General features: G+C 49.3%; 1 long non-coding RNA gene across 1 annotated transcript; it reads left to right on the plus strand.

Annotated features, from left to right (window-relative positions):
- The first annotated feature begins 1,602 nt into the window (after positions 1-1,602).
- Positions 1,603-20,597, plus strand: LOC143641395 (uncharacterized). The gene is made up of 3 exons (XR_013155320.1): positions 1,603-1,641; positions 19,902-20,186; positions 20,478-20,597. It is a non-coding gene; the product is annotated as an uncharacterized LOC143641395 (long non-coding RNA).
- Positions 20,598-21,872: the final 1,275 nt, after the last annotated feature.

Raw genomic sequence — 21,872 nt, forward strand, 5'->3', positions numbered from 1 at the left:
CCTCGCCGCGCCTCCCGGCCCGAGGGCCCGGCTACGTCACTGCGGCTCTGACGCGCGCTAATGGAGGCACGGGCGGAGGCGGCGGGGCGCGAGCTTCCTCCCGGGAGGTCCCGGTTCTTGCAACCCACCGCCGCGTCCTTGGCCCTCCTCCAGGGGAACCTCGATTTTCCAAATTCGGGAAGGCTGGCTGTCCTTCGACTACTGATAAGGACGCGAGCGCATGGGTAAAAGATTTTAACAATGCCCGGAAAGAAATAGCTGGACCCGAAAAAGAGACTAATAATAGCCACCAGCTAGAGCTCTGCTCGTGTGCTCAGCGCCCTTAAGAACAATAATGACGACAACAACCATAATAGCTACCATTTATTGAGCGCTTACTCTGTGCCAGGCACTGGGTTAAGCGCTTTGCAAGCAACAACCCTCGGAGGTAAGTACCGTTATTATCCCTATTTTGCAGGAAACCGGGGCAGAGAGGTTAAATAACTTGCCCCAGGGCACACAGCTAGCTGATGCCAGTGCCAGAATTCCAACCCAGGTTGTCTGATCCCATGTAATCCTCATGTCCACCCATTATGGTCGGGATCATCCTCTCCATCTTAAAGATGAGGGAACTAAGGCACATGGGAATGTAAGTACCTTGCCCAAGGTCACCTAGCTGGAAAATGGATGAGGCAGAAAGCGAACCCAGGGCTCCTCTCTGTCCGCAGAACCCGCGGTCTTGGCCATAGGCGATGCCACTTCCAAACCACCTCCGATAGCCCAGCAGGCTTTGGCCCCTGGTCCCAAGAGGCGCAGCCCCTGATAGGTTTGGGTGAGTTCCTGTGGCCTCCGATCCCCTGGTGCATCGAGTGTTTCCGAGCATCGTCCCTGCTTGGCCCTCTGGTTTAGGAAAGGAACGCATCTGCGGGAATCTCGTCTTGGACCCGGCGCGCGGTCCTGGGAAGGGATGGAGCGGGGGCGGATGCAGAGGGAGGGATCCAGAGTCCCACTTGCGGAGCCGCGGAGCCTGGCCCAGGGTTTGCCCTGCGCAGCCGGCAGAGGGCGCTGCCGCATGCGCCTAGAGTCCCACGGTCACCAGACCTAGGGGCAGGCATACCTCCACCTACGGATGCCTGGACTCAACCCTGAATCCAGAAGCTTTCTTCCTGGGGGCTGGCACGCCTCAGAGCCCTCCCCACAGTACTGGATCTGCTTTACCTGACTTCGCTTCCCCATCTTTTGCGCTTTTGTCACCCCACCATCTGCCTTCAAGGCTTCCCCACATCCTGCACCACGGATTGATTCACCTCCTGCTGAGAGGCGAGATACTGATCCCAGTCCATTAAAAGGCCCTGGAGTTCGCAAATCCAACTCGACCTTGTCTTCCCTTCCTGTGGGCCCTTTGGTGATTTAAAATGGGGACGAATCGAATCATCCTCTTGGAATAGATAACGAATTTTCTTTCTTTCTCCAAAATTAGAGGGGTGGTGGTGGTTAAGAAGAAGTAGACAGATGAAAGATTCTATTTTCATAATAGCTACCGCCTATTGAATGCTTCTTTTGGGCCAAGCCCTTTATATGTCTTAACTCATTGATTCTCACTACAGCTCTGAGAGGTCTGGGTATCATTCCTACCTGATGGGTGACTGTGTCAGGAAACTGGTAAGTAGCAAAGCTGGGATTCCACCAGGAGTATTTACATTTTAAGTCATGTCCCCGTCACCCAGGATGTACAAGGAGACACACTGATCAAAAGAGGTAGGATATACAACCTCAAACTAACTAAGAGTGCCCCATTGAACTGAGGACTGACTAGCTTTCTGGGCTCCACTTTGGGACTCAAATATCTGAAACAGAAAAACAAACCCTAAAGGTGCTATTAGAGACTAGGACCAAGGTTTTTCGCTTCTACTTGGAAGAGCATCCGGAGAGGCCCACTCACTTTCTATGTCTGGGCTCTAAGGAAATAAAGGTGGTTCTAGGAAAATCTGAAAAATATGGGAGGAAAAAAAAAATCCCTTCTGTGGTTTTTGCTTTAACCAAGTCTCATTTTGCTATTTGCGTTTCATTTTAAAATTAATGTGGCTCTCCCCACCCTTTAAATTGGCACATAAATAGCAAAAACAGAAGGAAAGCCAGCTACAAACTTAAAATGTGGTGGGTTCTCAGGAAGGAGGGACATGACTTGAAGTGGAAATGAGGATTAAATGAGGTGCTTTAAACATTTCAAAGACAGATTTTCCACAAGGAATTTAGAGCATAAGCCCTTAGAATAAGAGCTCTGTCTGGGCCAGGCTGGGTATAGGGTCTAGAATTTGCACTTGCTGAATGGATGTGGGAACGCAATCACACTTGTAGTGAATGCCTACACCCTCTAACCATCTGGGCCACCACTGTGCTTATGGTCTTAAAATGCAATCTAGGGGGATTTTCCTGTCCTCTGAGTCTGTCACTCTGTCAGACTCCTACTTTTCCAGATGTTTGGTCTGGAAATTCAGTCAAGGTAAGGCAACTGTTGATGATGTCACTATACTTGGTTACCATAGAATAATGCTTAGCTCTGAAACCACCAACTGGTGGCTTTTCCAGACAGAGAAATCAAGGCAGCAAGGACCTCATGAGACTTGTCACTTAATAGTTCTGGCTCTATTTCTCTATTTTTAAACAAGAAGAATTTTCCTCATCACCCAATTCAAGAGAGTTTGGGCAGTCCCAGGCTGCTTCCTGCTAAATTCTTGGACTTTTCTGCCATGTTTTCAGTGCCTTCACTCCACAAACACATCTTGAGATCCCACTCTATAAAGGTACTGGGTGTTACCCAGCAGTGAGGAACCCAACATGAATTCATCAGAGGTCACCTTCTCCCACTCTCACCTGGATCCTGACCTCCTGGCTCCAACTTCCATACCAGGTCCCACAATAGTAAATGGCTTGCTTCTCCAGCCAGGGACCATTGCTCAGACACTTCTGACATCCTGGCAGCTCCTGGCAGCTCCCTGACATCATGTCCTCGGACCCCAGATTCCTGTCCTGGTGATATCAATTTGACAGCAGTTTGGGGCCCTCGGAATCAGGGCTTGGGAATGTTCTAGGTCCAACACTTGCATTCTTTCCGGTCCTTTCTAGTTGTCATTCCTTCAGCTCATAAGAGCGCTGCTAATGATGACCAAGCTAGCTAGGCCGTACTTAGGAAGAATCTCTTACAATGAAAATCCCATAGTGACATAATTCTCCACTGTTCACAGGAAAATGCTGGATTAAATAAACGACAGTGACTGTCTGGCAACGGACCCACTGGATAATGCTTACCAGTTTTTCAGGTCATTTTTTTTTTATTGAATCTTGGGATCAAGTGATTCACAATAATGAGGGGAAGAAAGAACTCTGGGCTTGTTTTAGCTCTCAGGATTATCCAATTGGAAGGGACTTTCGCTCTTCACACTCCCCAAAAAAGACAAAATGTTTAAGGGAAATTGCCAGTTTTTGTTTATCTGGAAAATCCATTACTACTGAATGATGTTGGACTTGACCCATTCCCAAACAATAAAAAGAGGATTGAATGTTAAGATTCAGATTTTGTCCCTGAAAATCCCTTTAGAAAGGGATTTCCAAATCAGTCAGTATTCTTACAATTCTTGACTTTCTCACCCCCAAGACTGTCCCATCCCTTCTAGATAAGAGCATTATTTTCTGTCCCTTTGAGGAAGGCAGTGGCCCAGAGGCTGGAGGAATAAGGGACAATAAGGAGGTCAGCTTTTGCGCTGACCTATTTGATGAAGGGAAATTCTATGCGCGCCGCCTGGGCAAGAGTCCGTGGTTGTGCATTCACTGGCTGAGGTCCAAAATCTCCCTAATATGGAAGATTGAAATACGCCAGAAGAAAGACCTGGGAAGGACCTGGGTCCTCCCACCAAGGGGTCAGGGATGGCCAAAGGGGTCTCCTAACGCAGCAGTCTACGTGTGCAGCTGCTGGGTTAAAGAGATTTGGAAACCGCTGAACATTCCTGCTGGGATCTTGCCAAGCCCTGTTGGGAACCGGCTACAGTGCTTGTCTGGGGAAATTAGTTTTGCACTTTCACAGAGTGTGAAATTCCTCAGGGGCATTCTTGTACTCGGGAAGAGAAATCAAACCCAGCTCATTCCTTCAGGGTCTTTGCCATTAATAAAGCAGACGGAATCCAGTTCGCTGGGTCCAGCCTGGGGCCTGCGCTGGGCGGGGGCAGAAACAGTCGAGTTTCACCTGTGGCAGAAGCCCTCCCCGAACCCGCGCAAGCTTGAGATTTTAGGGGATCCTGTTACCGGCTTATAAACCCCTTGAGTGACAGCCAGCGCTCCCAAGCGACCATAGAGGAGCTCAAACCCTTCCTATCTTCCTAGAAACCCTGGCTGCCCGGCCGGCTGCTTGCTGTCTGATGCAACAGTTTGCAACGCAGCTCTGGGAGTCGAGCCCTGCCGTGGGGCGCCTGGCGCCGGACCCAAGCGCATGCGCGGGCTGCAGCCCTGCCCCCGCCGGGCTCATGGAGGGGGGAAGCTTTTCTCCAGATGTGCTGGAGGCGGGGCCCGGAGGGCGGGGAGACCTTTGGCAGCTCGCGCCTGCGATCTGAGCTTAATTAAACTTCTCCCGAGGCATTGGCTGACTGATTGACCCAGTGATCCAAAAAAAATCTGAGAGGCCCGAATCGCCCCCAAACGCACTGGGAGAACGAAGTGGAGGAGTTGGCTTTTGGTTTCCAGAGCTGGGCCTTTGGATTCAACCTCCCTTCCCAAGGCTCCCAATCTCAGATGCAGTCGGGGTTCTAAAGCTCCTCAGTCAGGCCTCGTTGGCCTGTGGTTTAATTTGAAGGAGGGAACATGGTATCATAGGTTGTTTTTCAAAATTATCAACCATTCAGGTATTGTCTTTATGATTTTCTCCTACCCACATTCCATCAATATTATATCTTTAATTGACTTTTTTATTTTATTAACTTTTTTCTAAATTAACTTTAAATCGATTCCCCTTTTTTAATGTATTCTTGACCTAAGCAATATTATTAGCAAAACCACAGCTTGAAAAATAAATTCAGAATTTTTAAAAATGTATGTATGTTAGCTAACATTGTCTTGAAACTCTGGAGGTAATAATAGCTATTGGGTTCTAAGCATTGAATGCATTCCGATTCCTCATGACCACCTTAGGAGGTGGATGTTGTCTATATCTCACAGGAAAAGAAAGTGAGGCACAGAGAGGTTAAGCAACTAGCCTAAGATCACATAGCCAGGAGACAAATTCCACTACGTACATAGCCGTCCTAGACAAGGAGGACCAGGAGTAGGATTATCCAAATCCTAGTCCTTTTTCCAGAGCAAGCTTAAATGTCAGGGCCTGGATGAAGGCGGATAGGGAGCTGGGCAGCACAGGGATATTGGCATAAGGAGAGGGAGAATCACGGCAAGCAGGGTTCAAATACCAGTTCTGCCGTCACTGTGGGACCTGAACCTTTTAGTTTCCTTATCTATCAATAAGGAAATAGTTTCTTCCCATACCTCCCGTCTGGACAACTCAGGACTTCTCTCTCAATCTAGAAGTCTCTCCTCGGGGGATTCTTCCTTCCTACCAAGGCCGGATGGGTGGGGGCCCCTCCAGTGTGTCCTCTGGGCTTTTTTTACTTACCTGGATTGTGGCACTTACCACCACTGTGTTGTAATAATTCCATGCTTCCCCTCCCCTCGCTGAACCTGGAGATCCTTGAGCACAGAGCCTTGACCTTGCTCACTGATGTGTCTGCAGCGCCTAGCTCAGTGCTGATGCACAGTGGGCACCCATTAGAACTAGGCAGGCCCTCTCCTTCCAGCTCCACAGGGGTGGCGACGTCCACAGAGGAGGCAGAAGGACCTTCTGGCCTCCCCAGGTCACCTGCCCTGGGCACCATGCCCACCGGGCAAACCCAACTGGTGACATATAATGGGCAGAAATAACTAGGGTAAGGAACAGGGCTCCAGAATCTGTCTCTTGCAGGATGGACCCACTCAGTCCCACCCAGCTTCCAGGCCTTCTTTCCAAGGGCAGCACCCCTGAGCTCTGGCCTGTTTAGTGTGTGTCAAATGCACGTGTCACCTCTGATCATCTCACAGTAGCCGCAGGAGGTAGGTTCTGTCCCTACTGCCATCTTAGCAGATGACAAAATAAAGGCTCAGAGAGCCTCAGCTGCTGCTGCTGGAGGTCCCTGGGGGTTAGTACTATCTGAAACTGAACCCAAGTCCAGTGACTCCACAGCTAAGCTTTGTTCCACCTTTTGTTGAAGCCAAAAGGTGCTTCTAGGTATTTCTCTCTTCACCCCTACATCCTGGGGCGGAGAAGGTTTCCTATATCTGGTGTTTCATTTCTCTTCCCTAAAGTAACCCATAAGTCTCTGGTGTCCCGGAGAATCCTGGTCCTATCTGCTCTCCTCCGCGCACCATGGAACTGCTCAGAAGTTCCACCTATCAGCATTGAAACTACATTTCCCAGAATGCCATTCTTTTCGGGACAGAGAACAAAATACCCTATGTGAAACCATGTGTCTCCTATTTTGGGGTTGGAAAATTTGGTCACTAGCTTGGATAAAGATTGGCATGCCCATAGGCTAATTCTTCTGGCCCCGGGCAGACATGAGTTTCCCAGGCCTCAAAGATGGGGGAGGGGTGGGGCTATTGCAGCCAACAAAACCTTCAATTAGAGGCGTTCAGGAACCTGGCGCATGGCTTGACCCCTGCACAGTAGGTATATTTTCTCTCCGCAACAGCCCTCGCCACCACCACCGCTTCCCTCTCATCACTTCCCTTCCTTTTCCCTTCTTCCAGATTCTTTTAATTGTACCACGGGGCCACTCCCTTGTTCCCACCCCCACCCCATGCCCACACCCACGGCTTTAACCGTTTCATATAAAATCCAGCCCACCAGACTGAGGTTTTCTTCGACCCAAATGTTATTTTCAGAAGGAGCCATTGAGGTTGGGGAGTAATTGCAGCGTTGGGCCTCTGCGAGCCGAGCTGAAAATAATCAGCGAGGCAGATGGGGCGGGAAGAGAGCGCGGTGCCCTTGCACCAGAGAGCCGAGAAACCAGCAGAGTGAGTCAGAGGGCGGCAAGCGCCAGGCTGGGCCTGCCGGGCTTATGGCTGGGAGTTCAGCTAAGGGGAAACCGCCCAAGGTGTTGGGGCCTTTCACTGAAGCCCAGTCCAAGGTGGTTCCTGGCTGGACATCACAAGTCCATATTTCTTGTGACAGCCGCTAAACTTTCTCCTGCTCTTACTCAATTGGGCCATAGCAGCCACTGGGCCACATTGGAACTTGGCCTTGCCAGCTGGCTCCCTGGTCTTCACAGCAGGGTTTCTTAGGCACTATTGACAAGTGGGCTGGATAGTTCTTTGTTGTGGGAAGCTGTCCTGTGCATTGTGGGATATTCAACAGTGTCCCTGGTCTCTACCCTCTTGATGCCAGGAGCACACACACTCACTCTGTCATGGTAGTCAGAAATGCCCCAGACCTGCCACATGGGAAAGTCACCCCTGGTTGAGAGCCACTGGCCTAGAGTAATCTACAGAGGGGTCACATCATCTATCCCCATGGAGGCCACATGGGCTTCCGTCACATCTGAGGGGTCCGGATCCAAAGTACTGACCAAATGTTATTGCCAGTGGCAGTTGTTGGATGCCAGGACAAGTGCCCACTGAGTACCAGGCACTGTACTCAGGATTACTAACAAAGCAGAGAAAGAGACAGATGTGGCTCCTGTCCTCATGGAAATGACCAGCTTGTTGGGTATGTCAGGCATTCTAAAACCACCTGCGAGAGGCGTGGAAAGGGAACGATGTGGAGCTACAGAATATAAAAGAGAATTTCTGACCCAGATTAGGCATTCAAAAAAGGCTCTTGGAAGCCAGGCATGGCGGCACATGCCTTTAATCCAGCAACTAGGGAGACTGCAAGTTCAAGGCCCGCCTCAGCAGTTTAGCAAGGCCCTAAGCCACTTAGTGAGACTCTGCCTCAAAATAAAAGGGACTGGGATGTAGCTCAGTGGTTAAGGGCCTGTGGGTTCAATCCCCTGTTAGTGCCCTCCACCCAAAAAAAAAGGCTCTTAGAGGAAATGAGGAATTAGTCAATGGATACTCAAGGGTGGGGAGTGTTCTGCAGACCAGGGACAGTGTTCAGACACCTTGAATGAAGTCTGCCATATTTTAAGTATCCCAAAGAAGTTTGTCATGGACCAGGCTTAGGACAATGTAGAAGCATTTTCTCCCCTCATCCCCCAAATTTGCATTTCCTGTCCTCCTCCTCTGGTTCCTAGCACAGCATGTAAACTTAGGATCATATTTAACCATATTTAAACCACCAATCCCCTCGTCCTCACTCAACCCTCCTCCGTCAACCAGTTACCAAGTTCTGTCCTCCTTCCACGAAATCTCCTTGCAAACTGTCTCCTGGCCTTGGTTCCCACCACCAAAACCCTGATCTGATGCAGACTCTCTTCATTACTCAACCAAATTAGAGACATAACTTCCAAACGAGAGTCATTCTCCAGGCCCTACCTCAGAGAAAGACATACATCTAACTGTGTCTCCCTTGGCTTAAAAAATCCTGCATGGCTTCCAGAGGTCTGTCAGCCCTTGGCCTTCAGGTGCCCTTCATTAACTGAGCCCCACCTACCTCCCAGCGTCCCACCCCTCCCCCACTAGACCACCAGCCTCCCTGGGTGGGGGTGTGCACACCTCCATCCCTTTGCTTGTCTCTGTCTGAAGTGCTCTTCCCAACCAAAACCATTAGGGAAAGTCCCACATGTCCCTTAAGAGCCAGCCAAAGTGATCTCATTGTTCTCTTCTCCCTCTTCTTTTTTCCTCTCAGCACTGGGGATTGAACCCCGAGGTGCTCTACCACTGAGTTGCACCCCAGCCCTTTTTTTTTTTTTTTTTTTTTTGAGATGGGGTTTCATTAAGTCACCAAGCCTGGCCTCAAATTTGCAATCTTCCTGCCTCCTCCTTCCAGGTAGCTGGGGTTACAGGTACGTGCCAACTGAACCCCATCCTTACTGGCTCTAAGATGCTTATTCTTAATTCTTCCCTTTGTTTTATTTGGGCTTTATATAACACTGCTAGTTTACCAAATGTCACGTTGACCCATAATTATCTGCTTAAATCTGTCATTCCCCTTAGAATCTGAGGACTTCATGGGCAGGTTAATGAAGTAGACCTTGCTGGTCGACTATCAAATATCCATTCTCCCCTTTCAGCTTCCTAAGAAAAGCCAAGGAAACACAAGGCACAGGATATAATTAAATGTACCAGCTAAACTGTTACAGCAAGCAGATTCAGGATACAGAGGCTTATGCAAGCCTATGGGCCTTGGTGGGACCTGATCCCTTCTTAGGCCCCAAGGATGGGTACACCACCCTTCCCAAGAATTGATTCTGGTCCTAAATTAGTCAGTGCGAAGCAAAGATGTTCCTGGTTCACTAATATCCACTCTCCTTTAAGAATGGAACTGATTTTCCACTGAGCCAATGGCTGCCTCCCTGAAGACTACATTTCCCAGCCTGCTTTGTGGCCATGTGTCCAAGTTCTCACCAATAGACCATGAGCCGAAATGACTGTACCATTTCTAAGCTGTGCCCTCAAAGGAATGTGCATATGCTTCCCCAACCCTTCTCCTGTCCTTTTCCCTCTGGCTTGGAGATGATAGAAATTGAAGCAGTCTCCTTGCATCTAGAGAAGAAAAACATGTGAAGGATGGCCAAGCCTTCCCAGCAGTCTCGGACTGCTTTCCTCTTATGTGAAAGAGACATAAATTTCTTTCTTTCTTTCTTTCTTTTTTTTAAATACATTTTCAGCTTTTACCTTTATTTATTTATTTCTTTGGTACCTGGGATTGAACCCAAGGACACTCAAACACTGAGCCACATCCCCATCCCTTTTTATATGTTATTTTGAGCCAGGGTCTCATTGAGTTGTTTAGGACTTCACTAAATTGCTGAGGCTGGCCTTGAACTTTTGATCCTTCTGCCTCAGCCTCCAGAGCTGCTGGGATTATAGGCACACATCACTATGTCCGGTGAGACATAAATTTCTATTATTTACATTTCAGTATTTGGAATCTCTCTGCTACAGCAACTTCTCCCACACTCTACAAAATGCACAGGGCCTGGCCTTTCCAGGTCTCAGGAATTGTTTCAGGACTGAGCATGTGACCTGCTTAGGGCAAAAAGATAGAACGAAAGTTGGATGAGAGATTCCCCGAAAAAGTGCTCCTGTTTTCATAAGAAAGTGTCGTGGAATAACCTTTTTTATTGTCCTTCTGAACACTGCTGAGCTGCAGACCCCTTGCTACCAGCCTAGGGGGGCTATGCACAGAGAAGAGCAGGTCAAGAGAACCACACAGAAGGGAATCAGTTTCTAGACAGACCAACTTAGAAGCCCACCGCAGTCATCTGCTTGGGCTGCCATGACAAAATTCCACCAAAGTTCAAGATCAGGGTGTCATCAGAAACAGTTCCTGGTTGAGGCCTTGCTTCCTGGCTGGTACATGGCGGCCATCTTTCTCACTGTGGCCTCACATGATCTCTTCTCTGTGTGAGCATGCAAAAGGAGATCTCTGGAGTCTTAACCCCTTCTTATAAGGACACCGGTCCTATCTGATTAGGACTTCACCTTCATGACCTCATTTAACCTTAATCACCTCTTTAAAGGGCCCTTTCTCCAGCCATAGTCACACTGGGGATTAGGGCTTCAATATAAAAAAAAAAAAAAAAAGTGGAGGGTAATAATTCAGTCCATAAAATCCACCCTACCTCTTGACTTCCAGCTATGTGAGCCAATGGACATCCCTTAGGTTGAGGCCAGTTCGGGTTGGAGTTTTGTTTTTTGTTGTTTGGTTACTTTACAGGGTTTCACTCTGCTTCACAGCCCTGTGTGCCTAGCACAGAGCCCAAGGCACAGCTGTCAATAACTGTAGAGGAAACATACATTTGCCAATGCTCTTGTACTTGCAATGACAACTTCACAGATGAGCTGCAAGCCTTCCTCTTTCCCTCTGCCCAACCTCAACTTCTAACGCCATCGCGTGGAATTCATCTCCAGAAAATTCTCAGGCTCACCCCACCCCCAGCTTCCTACACATTTTGTGAGTCAGCTCTCCATCATGGTGAGAAAATTTCCTGAGAGGAAAGGTTTATTTGGGTTCATGACTTCAGGGGTTTCGGTCCACGGTCACTTGGCCCTCTTGCTTTGGGCTGGTGGCAACCCAGCACATGAAGGTGGGAGTGTGTGACGTAGGAGATCTGTTTACTTTGCAGCAGCCAGGAAGCAAACACAGATTGGGAGTGGGTGGAGTCCCAGGGCACACTCCCAGTGACCTAACCTCCCCGCTCCAGGCCCTAACTCCTAGAGGGTCTACCACATCCTGATAGTGCTACAGGTGGGGGTCCAAGCCTTTAACACTTGGCCTTTGGAGACTTCTTATCCAAACCATAGCATTCAGGGAACTGAGGCTTCAGCTATAAAATAAGGGGATTGGACTGGACACAGTCTGGCACACCTTCCAGCAAGAACAGCTAGGACCACCCAATTCCAAATCCCATGGCTCCATTTGCCATTCAGAGTGAAGACCCCTCTAGAGCTAACCATGCACAGCCTCATGGGGGATCCCCCTGGGCTCCTCTTCTAAGCCCTGTGGCTCTGCAGAAGGCCTCTTCCAATACTAACTGCCTGAGGTTCTGGTGGAAGTTGTAAAATCCCAAGATTCTACACTACTATGCTTCATGAAAGGCTTCTTTTTCTTGGGGGGAGGGGGCTACTAGATCTCCTGCTGTAAGCACAGAGGAGAAAACCCTAAGGAGAGCCTAGACTGTCATGCTGTTGTCCTTCCAGATAAGACCAGAGGCTGGCCCTGCTGGGAAACAGACAGACAGGGCCACTGTAAGGCTCAGACATCAGTCAGAGCCTACATCTGGGACACTCAGATTCCTGGTGCCCAGTGCTCAGCCATTCAGACTGCCATCACTAGGGACCAAGATGGCGGCATGCCAGTTCCACACACAATATTTCCTTCTTCTATCCATAAGGGCTCCACTTCCCTGCTCCCTTGTGCAGCCTGGGGAAGCATAGGAGGAAAGTCTGCCTCATCTTTTGAATGTGAAAGAATTAGCTCTCAAGGAGGCCACTAGTAAGTGGATGAGTTGCTCAGCCAGGGCTGCGGGAGTCCGGAGATGCTTCCTCTCGAGTCTGAAGTGATTCCAAGCTCTCTTTTAGAGTTAATGCTTCCAGAAGAATTACTATGTGCTGAGCACTGTGCTCAGCACTCAACCTGTATTAGCTTATTTTATCTTCACAACACACTGTGGGTATGTATTATTACTATTCCATTTTTTGTCGGGGAGGGTTCCAGGGATTGAACTCAGGGGCACCCGATCACTGAGCCACATCTCAGCCCTATTTTATATGTATTTAGAGGCAGGTCTCACTGAGTTGCTTAGTGCCTTGCTTTTGCTGAGGCTGGCTTTGAACTTGTGATCCTCCTGCCTCAGCCTACCAAGCTGTTGGGATGACAGGCATGTGCCACTGTACCCTGCGCTATTCCATTTTAAAGATGAGAAAATTGAGGCTTGGAGAAGTAAAACCGCTTGCTCAGAATCAGTGACAGAGCTGAACTGACCTCAGGCCTGAGAGCCACACCAGCCTGGATTCTTAACCTTCACTTGGTGTGAGGTCTTTGGAATTTGGTGGCTGCTCCTTGGGTTTTGTAACTTGGACAGGCATGGTGAGACCCCAGCTCTGTGAAGTCAGTGCTCATGGAGAAAGGACCAGAGAGAAACAGGCACTGAAGGACAAGGCCGGTGGAGACCAACAGGTAGTGCAGGTCAAGTTTATAAAGGGCAGTTAAGGTCCACTGAACCCAACCAGGGCTGGGTCAGGAAAGAGGCTTGGCCAGGGCTAGGAGGAGGTCCTCTTCCTGAGGGAAGAGTGCTTTGCAGCATTGGGAACCTTTCTACCTGCCCTCTACTCAGCAGGAGCCCTGCAGCAGATGGGGGGTGGCCGTGGAAGCAGGAGGTAGCCTTGGGGAGGTCTGGGCCCCGATCCTTTGGCACATCTATTTCTTGCCTTTCTCTTTTCTGTTCAGCATTGTAGAGGGCAAATGACAAACGTCAGGCCCCCTTGCCAACTGGCTTTTGACTAGATTGACCCGGTAAGAGGTGCTAGAGGAAGATGGGGCAGGAGAAAAGAGGTCTGGATATTTCTCCCCTTCCCCAGCCTTGGTGGTCTCTGACTCTGGCCCCACCCTCTGGCTCCCACTGGGAAGCCCCCACTCCTGAGCTTTTGGCCCACCACCTCCTCCCTTTGTTTTTCCAGACCTGGGGGTAGTGGCAGTTTTCACTGCTGAAATCTCTGGATGCCAAGTGCCCAAGTGCCCTGTCATCATTCCCTCCATGGAACCTGGGCTCTGGTCTCCCAACGGGACCCTGCCTACCCCAGGCCAGCTGGGAATCCAGGCAGAGTCTCTCTGGCAAAGTGGCCTGAAACTCCCAAATGTGAGGGTGACCAGAAGCCCCATTCTAGTCACCAGTATGCGCCTAGGGTGCTAAGTTAGGTGACCCGTGAACAGAACTCTGCAGCCCAATGGATCTCAGACCAGGAGCCTTGGTGACAGGCAGGTCTGAGGCAGTAGAATGCCTTCCTGTCCGTCAGGATTCATTCTGTCACTCATGTTCTCCCAGCTTCCATAAGAATCCCGACTGGGCGGGGCACGGTGACACATGCCTGTAGTCCCAGAGGCTTGGGAGCCTGAGACAAGAGGATCTCAAATTCAAAGCCAAGCTCAGCAACTTAGCAAGGCCCTAAGCAACTCAATGTAACCCTGTCTCTAAATAAGATATAAAAAGGGCTAGGGACGTGGCTCAATGGCACCTCTGGGTTCAATCCCCAGTACCAAAAAAAGGTTAAAAAGAATCCCAATTGAGCCACTACCGATCTGTGTGACCTCAGCAAGTTACTAAACCTTTCTGGATCTCAGTGTCCCCACCTGTGCTATAGGTAAAATAATGGTCCCCCTCCCATGGTTGCTGTGTGGATGGAAGGAGACAGCTGGGCGCGTCTCCTGGAGAGCCAGTCAGTGGTGTCATTATTAACAACAATAGATGGGACGGCACGTGGGGACAAATGGTCTGCCTCTGAGGACCTTCAGAAAGCAGGGGCAGGGGACCAAAGGGGGTTCCCAGTGTGGGGCAGTCAAACTGGGATGTGCCAAGATTTGAGGATCTGTGAATCGGGGGGCCATATGTTGGCTCCACTCCAAAGACTGGTGCCCATTTCCCTGGCACCTCAGACTCAGATACATCCTCTTTTTGCTCAGTGTCAGCTGGGAGTCCAGTTGCGAAATCTTCAGCCCCTGAGGAGGAGATGGAGGCCTTGCATCTCTCCTGCCACTTTAGTCTGAGACGGGGAACAGGTGAGGGGGGTGGAGGAGCCCCCACAAACCTCAGGCACTCTCCCAGGTGTTTCTATTTGTCAAGGGATCACTGTGTATTATTAGGCTTTGTCTTCCATGTGCTGAAGAGGTATGATATATTGTCATCATCAACGATATCCCCATTTTATAAAGGCATTGAACCTCAGAGAGGTTAAAGAACCAGCATAAGGTCACACAGCCAGAATGAGGAAGGGCCAGTATCCAATGTTATCTGATAGAAGCAGAGGAGTTGCGGTGTCTCTGCCTAGGGCTTCTCACCCAGCAGGCACTGGGGCTGGCATTTGAGTGCAGGAGGGGACCGTTCTCAGAACCAGACTGTGCCCAGCTGGAACCTCCAGGCCTGTCCTACCCTGGGATGTATGACAGATATTGAAAGCAAGGGGAAGGCTTGAAAAGGATGGTCTAGTAGGAGGCTGGCCTCTGCTGAGGCTGTGTGCGTGTGTGCATGTGCATGTGTGTGGCTGGCATTATTTGCTGTCTGGGTGGGAAGTGCTGGGTGGTTGCCGCTCTCATCCCTGTCTCGATTCCTAGGAAATGCTCAGCTGTTTTCCTGGAGAGTGGACTCTAGTCCCTTGTTCTCTACAAAGTCAAAAAGAGAGGTTACCAGGGCACTCATCAATTCAGACTTGACCAATCTCTCTGAGACTCCAAGCCAGAAGGTGACTGGTACCTTGGTGGCACACCAGGTGAGGATAGGCTGCTGCAGAATATCTCGTCCCTAGACCCACCAGCCTCGGAGGTCGACCTCCAGTGACCCTCCAGCCATGCTCCAGTGGCTCCCTCACTTCAGCCCCACAGGGTACAGCCTGCAGTGAATTAGGAGTGGGAGCCCGGGAGTCAGTCTGAATCTCAGCCTGGACTCACAGGAACTGTGACTCTTGGGCAAATGCCTTCATTACTCCTTCTGAGACTTGGTTTCCTCATCTGTTCAATGGGCATGATGCCTTCCCATGGGCAGGTGCCAGGTGAATGTGACAGCTTCCGCCTCTTCCCTTCTTTCATCCTTCCTTCCGCATCCCCACCCTCTCCCCTGGCCACTTGGCCACCTAGCTGCTGGGCCCTCCTTTCCCAGAACCCTGCCAGCTGCGGCCTCTGGGCCTCGAAGGAGACAGTGGTTTCCCCATCCTTTCCTGTGGCCTGCCCCAGGGCCAGCTCCCCTGAGAGCAAAGGCCCCAGAGCGGGAGCCTCAGGCCCCACCCTTTACGTAAACACTAGTTGGGCACCAGCTGAGCTCAGGAGGGTAGCGCTCCCAGCTCTTCACCTCCTCCAGCTGCCTGCCACTGGAGATTCCAGGGGAAGCGCCAGGCAAATCTGGCGCCCTGGCACCCAGGCTGACTCGCTGCTGGAAACAGTCACTTGGAGCCAAACCTCAGGCTGAAGGTGGACGGGACTTAAAAGTCCCTGAGCTGGCCTGTTGGCCTCCCTGCACAGCCCCCGGGCTGTCCCAGAAAGGACGCTTAAATCTCTCATTCAAACACTTCCAATGGCCATGAGAGACATTCATAAGTGGGACCTGTTCCTTTCTTAAAAATAAAGGCAGGAATTCAATATAACAAAGCAGTGTCAACTTTTGGGGCAGGAGAAATGTGTGTGTTTTATTATGCTTTGTAATGTGCTCTTCTATATTATTAAAATACCGCTAAATAACACTTTTAAATAGATAAGACTAGGGTCTGGGGTGTAGCTCTGGTAGAATGCATGCTGGGCATAAGTGGGACCCTGAGTTCGATTCCCAGCACCAAAATAAAGCAAAATAAATAAGAATAGCCTTGTTTCATTGGGAAAATTTAGCAAATACTCAATATAATGGAGAAAATAAGAATCACCAGAATCTCTCCTCTAGAACAAGACCATTGATATGTTAGTTTGTTTCCTTTCAGTTCTTTTTCTAGCATTTATTCTATCATTTTATTCTTTTTACAAAAAAATTGAATCATATGTTGAATAACTTTTCCCCCTTAGCAATATATTTGAACAGTTCTCGTGTCTTTATCTTACTTCAGTACACATCTTTTCAGGGCTTTTTTTTTTTTTTCCATATAATCATGAAAAAGGTATTTCTAAAAAAATTTTTTGTAGTTGTAGAGGGACACAATACCTTTATTTTATTTGTTTATTTTTTGTGGTACTAAGGATGGAACCCAGAGCCTCACGCATGCTAGGCAAGTGCTCTACCACTGGGCCACCACCCCAGACCCCAAAAAAGGTATTTTTTAATGGTTAAGATCCATATCAATCTCATTAGGATCATTCCATTTATGTCTTAGTATTTTTTCTTACTTAAAAAGTAATACAGGGGCTGGGGCTATAGCTCAGTGGTAAAGCGCCTGCTTAGCACATGTGAGGCTCTGGGTTTGATCCTCAGCACCACATAGAAATTAATAAAGATTTAAAAAAAAAGCAAAACACTCTTGGAGAAAATATAGATACACAAACAAAAGAACATGAAAAATCCCCGTAGCCTCCCCACTGTGAATTAACTCTGCTAATATTTTAGTTTTTAACATTCTGTCTGCTTTTTCTGTTTATATGTCAATGTGTAAAAATGTCTTGATTTAGAACTTCCAAGTCTACAGAACTGTGAGCAATGAATATTGTTGTTCATAAATTACCCAGTCTAATTCAAAGTAAAATTGGAAACACACAGTTTGTCCTTTTTAATTTAGTTTTCATTATTATTTTGAACCTCACTGAGTTCAATCCCAGTATCAAAAAGAAAAGAGAGAGAGAGAGAGAGAGAGAGAGAGAGAGAGAGAGAGAGAGAAATTCATTACCTTATTCCTTGATATTTGGGTATTTTGTTCTGATAAATAAGTCACTTTTAGCTGGGCACAGTGGCACATGCCTGTAATCCCAGTGGCTCAGGAGGCTGAGACAGGAGGATCACAAGTTCAAAGCCAGCCTCAGAAACAGCAAGGCTGCTAAGCAACTCAGTGAGACCCTGTCTCTAAATAAAATACAAAATAGGGCTGGGAATGGGGCTCAGTGGTCGAGTGCCCCTGGGTTCAATCCCCAGTACAAAAAATAAAAGCCACTTTTATGTTTAAAACTTGTTCAGAGGAGGAGACCCCACGCTTTCCTCTCTAAGCTGTGGGTTCCCACTGAAGCCACCATATTCAGGAGCCGGGATGGTCTGTAGCTTGAAAGCCAGCTCAGGGACAGAGTTGGTTCTTGCTAACAAAATGCAACTTTTGGGGCTGGGGATGTGGCTCAAGCGGTAACGCGCTCACCTGGCATGTGCGGGGCGCTGGGTTCCATCCTCAGCACCACATAAAATAAAATAAAGATGCTGTGTCCACCGAAAACTGAAAAATAAATACTAAAAAAAAAAAAAATGCAACTTTTGTTTTGGCAGCAGGTGTCCCCTGCTTCTCTCACTGCAGGGAGACACCGTGGGTGGGCAGTTCCGGGGGAGGAGTGAAGGTCCAGGTGGAGTGAAGGAAGTGCCAGAGGAGATGGCCAACTCTCAGGAGCCAAGGAACGCTGGCCCTGGAGAGGCAAGGGCAACTTGTTGGGGCCCATTCATTCCTCACTCAGAGTCAGGGACTAGAAGGAAATTCTCCTTCAAAGATTAGTCTGACAGCCCCCTGGGAGTCATCCTGCCCAGGAGGCATCCTGCAGCTACCTATCTCCCTGGAACATCCTGTGGTTATCAGGATCATCAGACATCTTGCACCTGGCAGTTTTACCACCCACATCCAGCAATTGATGATTAGAGAGCTTCCCCATCCCCAGCATATAAATACCCCTGTGTGGACAATAAAAATTTGCAGCTTGATCAGACCCCTGTCTTGCCGTCACCTTTCGTGTCTCTTGTCCCTTCATTCCTTCCCATCTAGGTTCACTGCCCACGTTGATGTGTTCTGCCAGACGGGACATTTGGCACCCCACGTTGGGCGCCAATTCCACCATGCGGCCAGCGCAGTGGTTTCATTAATGAGGTTCTTGGCATAAAAGTTAGCTAGTGAGATCGAAATAAACACACAGACTCAGTTACCTTTTTCTATGACCAGGTCCGAGACGGCTCCCCTCTCTGGTTCCCACCTCTAACCACCCGGTAGGGCAGCAAGGATTACTCAGGGCTAGCAGGAGAGAGAGAGAGAGAGCACGCCAGGGAGTAGCCTTTTATTGGGGAGCAAGAAATTCAGGGGATAATTCCATCCAATGAAGGTTGAAGGGGGGCCGCACTCCAAGGTCAGGGTCAGTGATTGGGCCCCCGGGGTCAGTGGTCAGTCACACCCCTACACGGACGGGTTCTCTCAACAGGAGAGGGCCGGGAAAGCTCCGACACAGCCAGAGCACCTCAGACCCTAACTGGGAGTCACCCAGTCTTGTGTGAGAATGGCTCCCGACAACTCAGGTTCAACCAATGCTTATGAGCCAAGCCACTACCCTGGGCCACATCCTGGGCCAGGCCCTGGCTATGTCTCAGTGTCAACGTGGTCCCTGTTTTTCCAGACCTAAGTCAGCTCTAAATTCTCAAACATCAAGCTTCACCTGGAAGGTTGCCCACAGTGGATGATCCTGCAGCCCACACCCCAAGATCTCATGCAACAGATATTGGGAGCCTAGAACCCTTCAGCCTCCCCAGGGACTCTGAGGAGAGTCCCCAGGGACCATTTGGGGAGGAGAAATATGAGCTGAGGCTCCTGGAGAATGTTTCCTAAGCCAGGCAAGCCTGGAGCCTCTGTCTGCTCAGCAGGTGGCTTGAACCCCAGTTGAGACTTAGGCTATGATAATGGGGACACCCGTCAGGCAGACCTGAACTCAAATCTCAACTCTACCCTTCCATAAAGGAAATGAGCTAACCTCTTTTATCCTCAATTTCCTCATCTATAAAATAGGGGTGATCATATGCTTTCTATATGAAATTAAGTTTTTAAAAATTTGTTCTTTTTAAATATACATGACCTTAGAATGTATTTTGATGTAGTATGCATACATGGAGTACAACTTATTCTAAGTAGGATCCCATTCTTGTGGTTGTATGTGATGTGGAATGCCAAAGGTCGTGTATTTTCTATGTTCATATATGAACATAGGAAAGTTATGTTATGGCTGATTCATTCCACTGTCTTTCCTATTCCCATTCCCTCTGCTCCCCTTTGTTCCCCTTTGTCTAATCCAATAAACTTCTATTCCACCCACCCTTATTGTGTGTCAGCATCCACATATCAGAACATTCGGTCTTTGGTTTCTTGGGACTGGCTTATTTCACTTAGCATGATAGTCTCCAGATCAATCTATTTACCAGCAAATTTTATAATTTCATTCTTCTTCATGGTCGACTAATATTCCACTGTGTGTATCTATACCACATTTTATTAACCCATTTATCTATTGAGAAATTAAGTTTTACAGAGCTTAGCAGACAGTTTAGCACTCAATACATGGTAGATATTGTTATTAATTTAATTAAAATTTATTTATCCATTTACATTGCCTCCAGGTACATAATTCCAGCAAGAGACCCGAACAAGATGTACAAAATGTCTCCCACTCTGTGAGGCTCCTGGTGGTGAACGTCCAGTCCTGGTCATCCTCATGCTCGCCACCCTCACATGACTTGACTTCTGACTCATGAGCTCTGCAGCTGCACCCTCCCACAACTTTAGAAGTACAATCACAGAATCCAGGGCTCCAAAGTGTGGACCCTTACCCACCCTTAGCACCTGCCCCAGCATGGGAGAGCTTTTCTCAGCTCCTTTGAGATGGAGATGCAGGTGGCATGCAGGTAAGATGAGGAGAAGGAGGACCTGAGTCTCTACTTTCTGCTCCATGCTTTTGGGGGAGTCCAGGCCTGGCCATCCACCGTCTCCATGCTCAGGGCCAAGCAGCTGCAGAGGCTGCAGGTTGCTATGAGGTGGGACAGACTATGCAGGGTCACTGTTGGTAATGATGTTTTCAAGTGCTCATGGATGGTGTGGTTGCCATGGTGATGCCCTTGGTTCTGAACAGGCAGTAGCCTCTCTTGAGTTGTGAGTCAGGTTCTGTTTTATTTATTTATTTTTTTAAACAAAACCAGGCGCCCTGACCTGTGGGAGACAAAGCAGAGCTGCAGGTGGTGTGAATCAGCGGTGCTTTGTGCAGTCCTGGGGTCCCCTGATGTCAGCTGGCCCCGCTTGCTGTGGGCCTGGGAGCATCCACAGAGGTAAGCGGGGAGGCCAGACCTCAATCTGTGACCCAGGAAGTGAACGCAATCAGAACCCACTCTCCTGGTTGGAAGCCACTTACTAGAAGGCTAGTCCCATTCTTCAGCTGCAGTCCCAGGACCAAAAGGGAACCTCCAGGGACTCTGCCCTGCTCCTCAGACGCCGGAGTCTTCAGGGCCCACAGAGGTGGAGCATGCACTGAGCAGCCTCAGTCAAGTGAAGGACAGGGCCTGGCCCAGAGATGACCAGTGCTGAGCTGGCCCACCCACGAGTGTGACACACAGGAGCACCCGCCCCGACGTCCAGGCTGAACCCAGTCATCCCTTTGAGAGGGGCAGGGTCCTGGAAAGACCAAGGAGGCCACAAAAATGTTCTCCCAGAGCCTGAACTTCTGGGGTGGGGCTCCCTTTCCCAGCACTCCACAGGGGAGGGGTAAAGGCAGTAATGACTCGGGCCTCAGTGCCGGGCCTTGTGTCACCCTCCCGGGGAATGATACAGGAACCCTCTTCCTTGGCTTGGACACTGTCCCAGCGCCTTAGACCTACAGGTGTAGGGGCCAGGAATCCTGCTCATGGGTCTGGGCTCCCAGAGATTGAGTAGGAGAAATTGATTCCTTCCTCTCCCACAGACTGATGGCCGGGAGACTTGCCTCCTAACCAACCCTGGACTCCCAGTCCTGCTCCACCTCGGCCTTCGTCATTTCGCATTATTGATTATAGTGGATAGGTCAGTAGGTGCCGAGCTCTATGTGACTGAGCCCCCACCCCCATCGTACTGTGGGGTGTGATGTAGTCATAGCACCTTCTCCCAGGGCAGCTGGGAGGGTGAAATGCAATCGTATTTGCAGATGTTTCACACAGAACCTGGCCGGCGCAGACAAGCAGAAGTGACTCTTACCAGTGCTGACTTTTGTTCAGGCCCTTAGCCCATCTTGCCTGGCTAACGACTACAGTCTCTTGACGTCACTGGTCAATTGCAGTCTTGCTCATCTCCAATCCATTGTCCACGCCGCAGCGGAGTGATTTATCTAAATGCAGTCCCAACCATGTGATTTTCCTGCGTAAAATCTACCGATGGCTCTCATTTGCCTTCAGGGTAACTGTTAGATGGTCAACAAGGTCCCTCAACGTCTAGCCATTGGCTGCCCTCTCCTGCCCCGTATTTCCTCACACGTTCCTGGCCGTAAGTAAGTGTGAGAAGTGTTCTCCAGACACTTCTGATTCTAGCCTCATCTGTACCTTCAGAATTTTTGCCGCATTCTTCCCTTG

This window comes from Callospermophilus lateralis, chromosome 2, assembly GCF_048772815.1.
Source record: "Callospermophilus lateralis isolate mCalLat2 chromosome 2, mCalLat2.hap1, whole genome shotgun sequence".
Classification (NCBI taxonomy): domain Eukaryota; kingdom Metazoa; phylum Chordata; class Mammalia; order Rodentia; family Sciuridae; genus Callospermophilus; species Callospermophilus lateralis.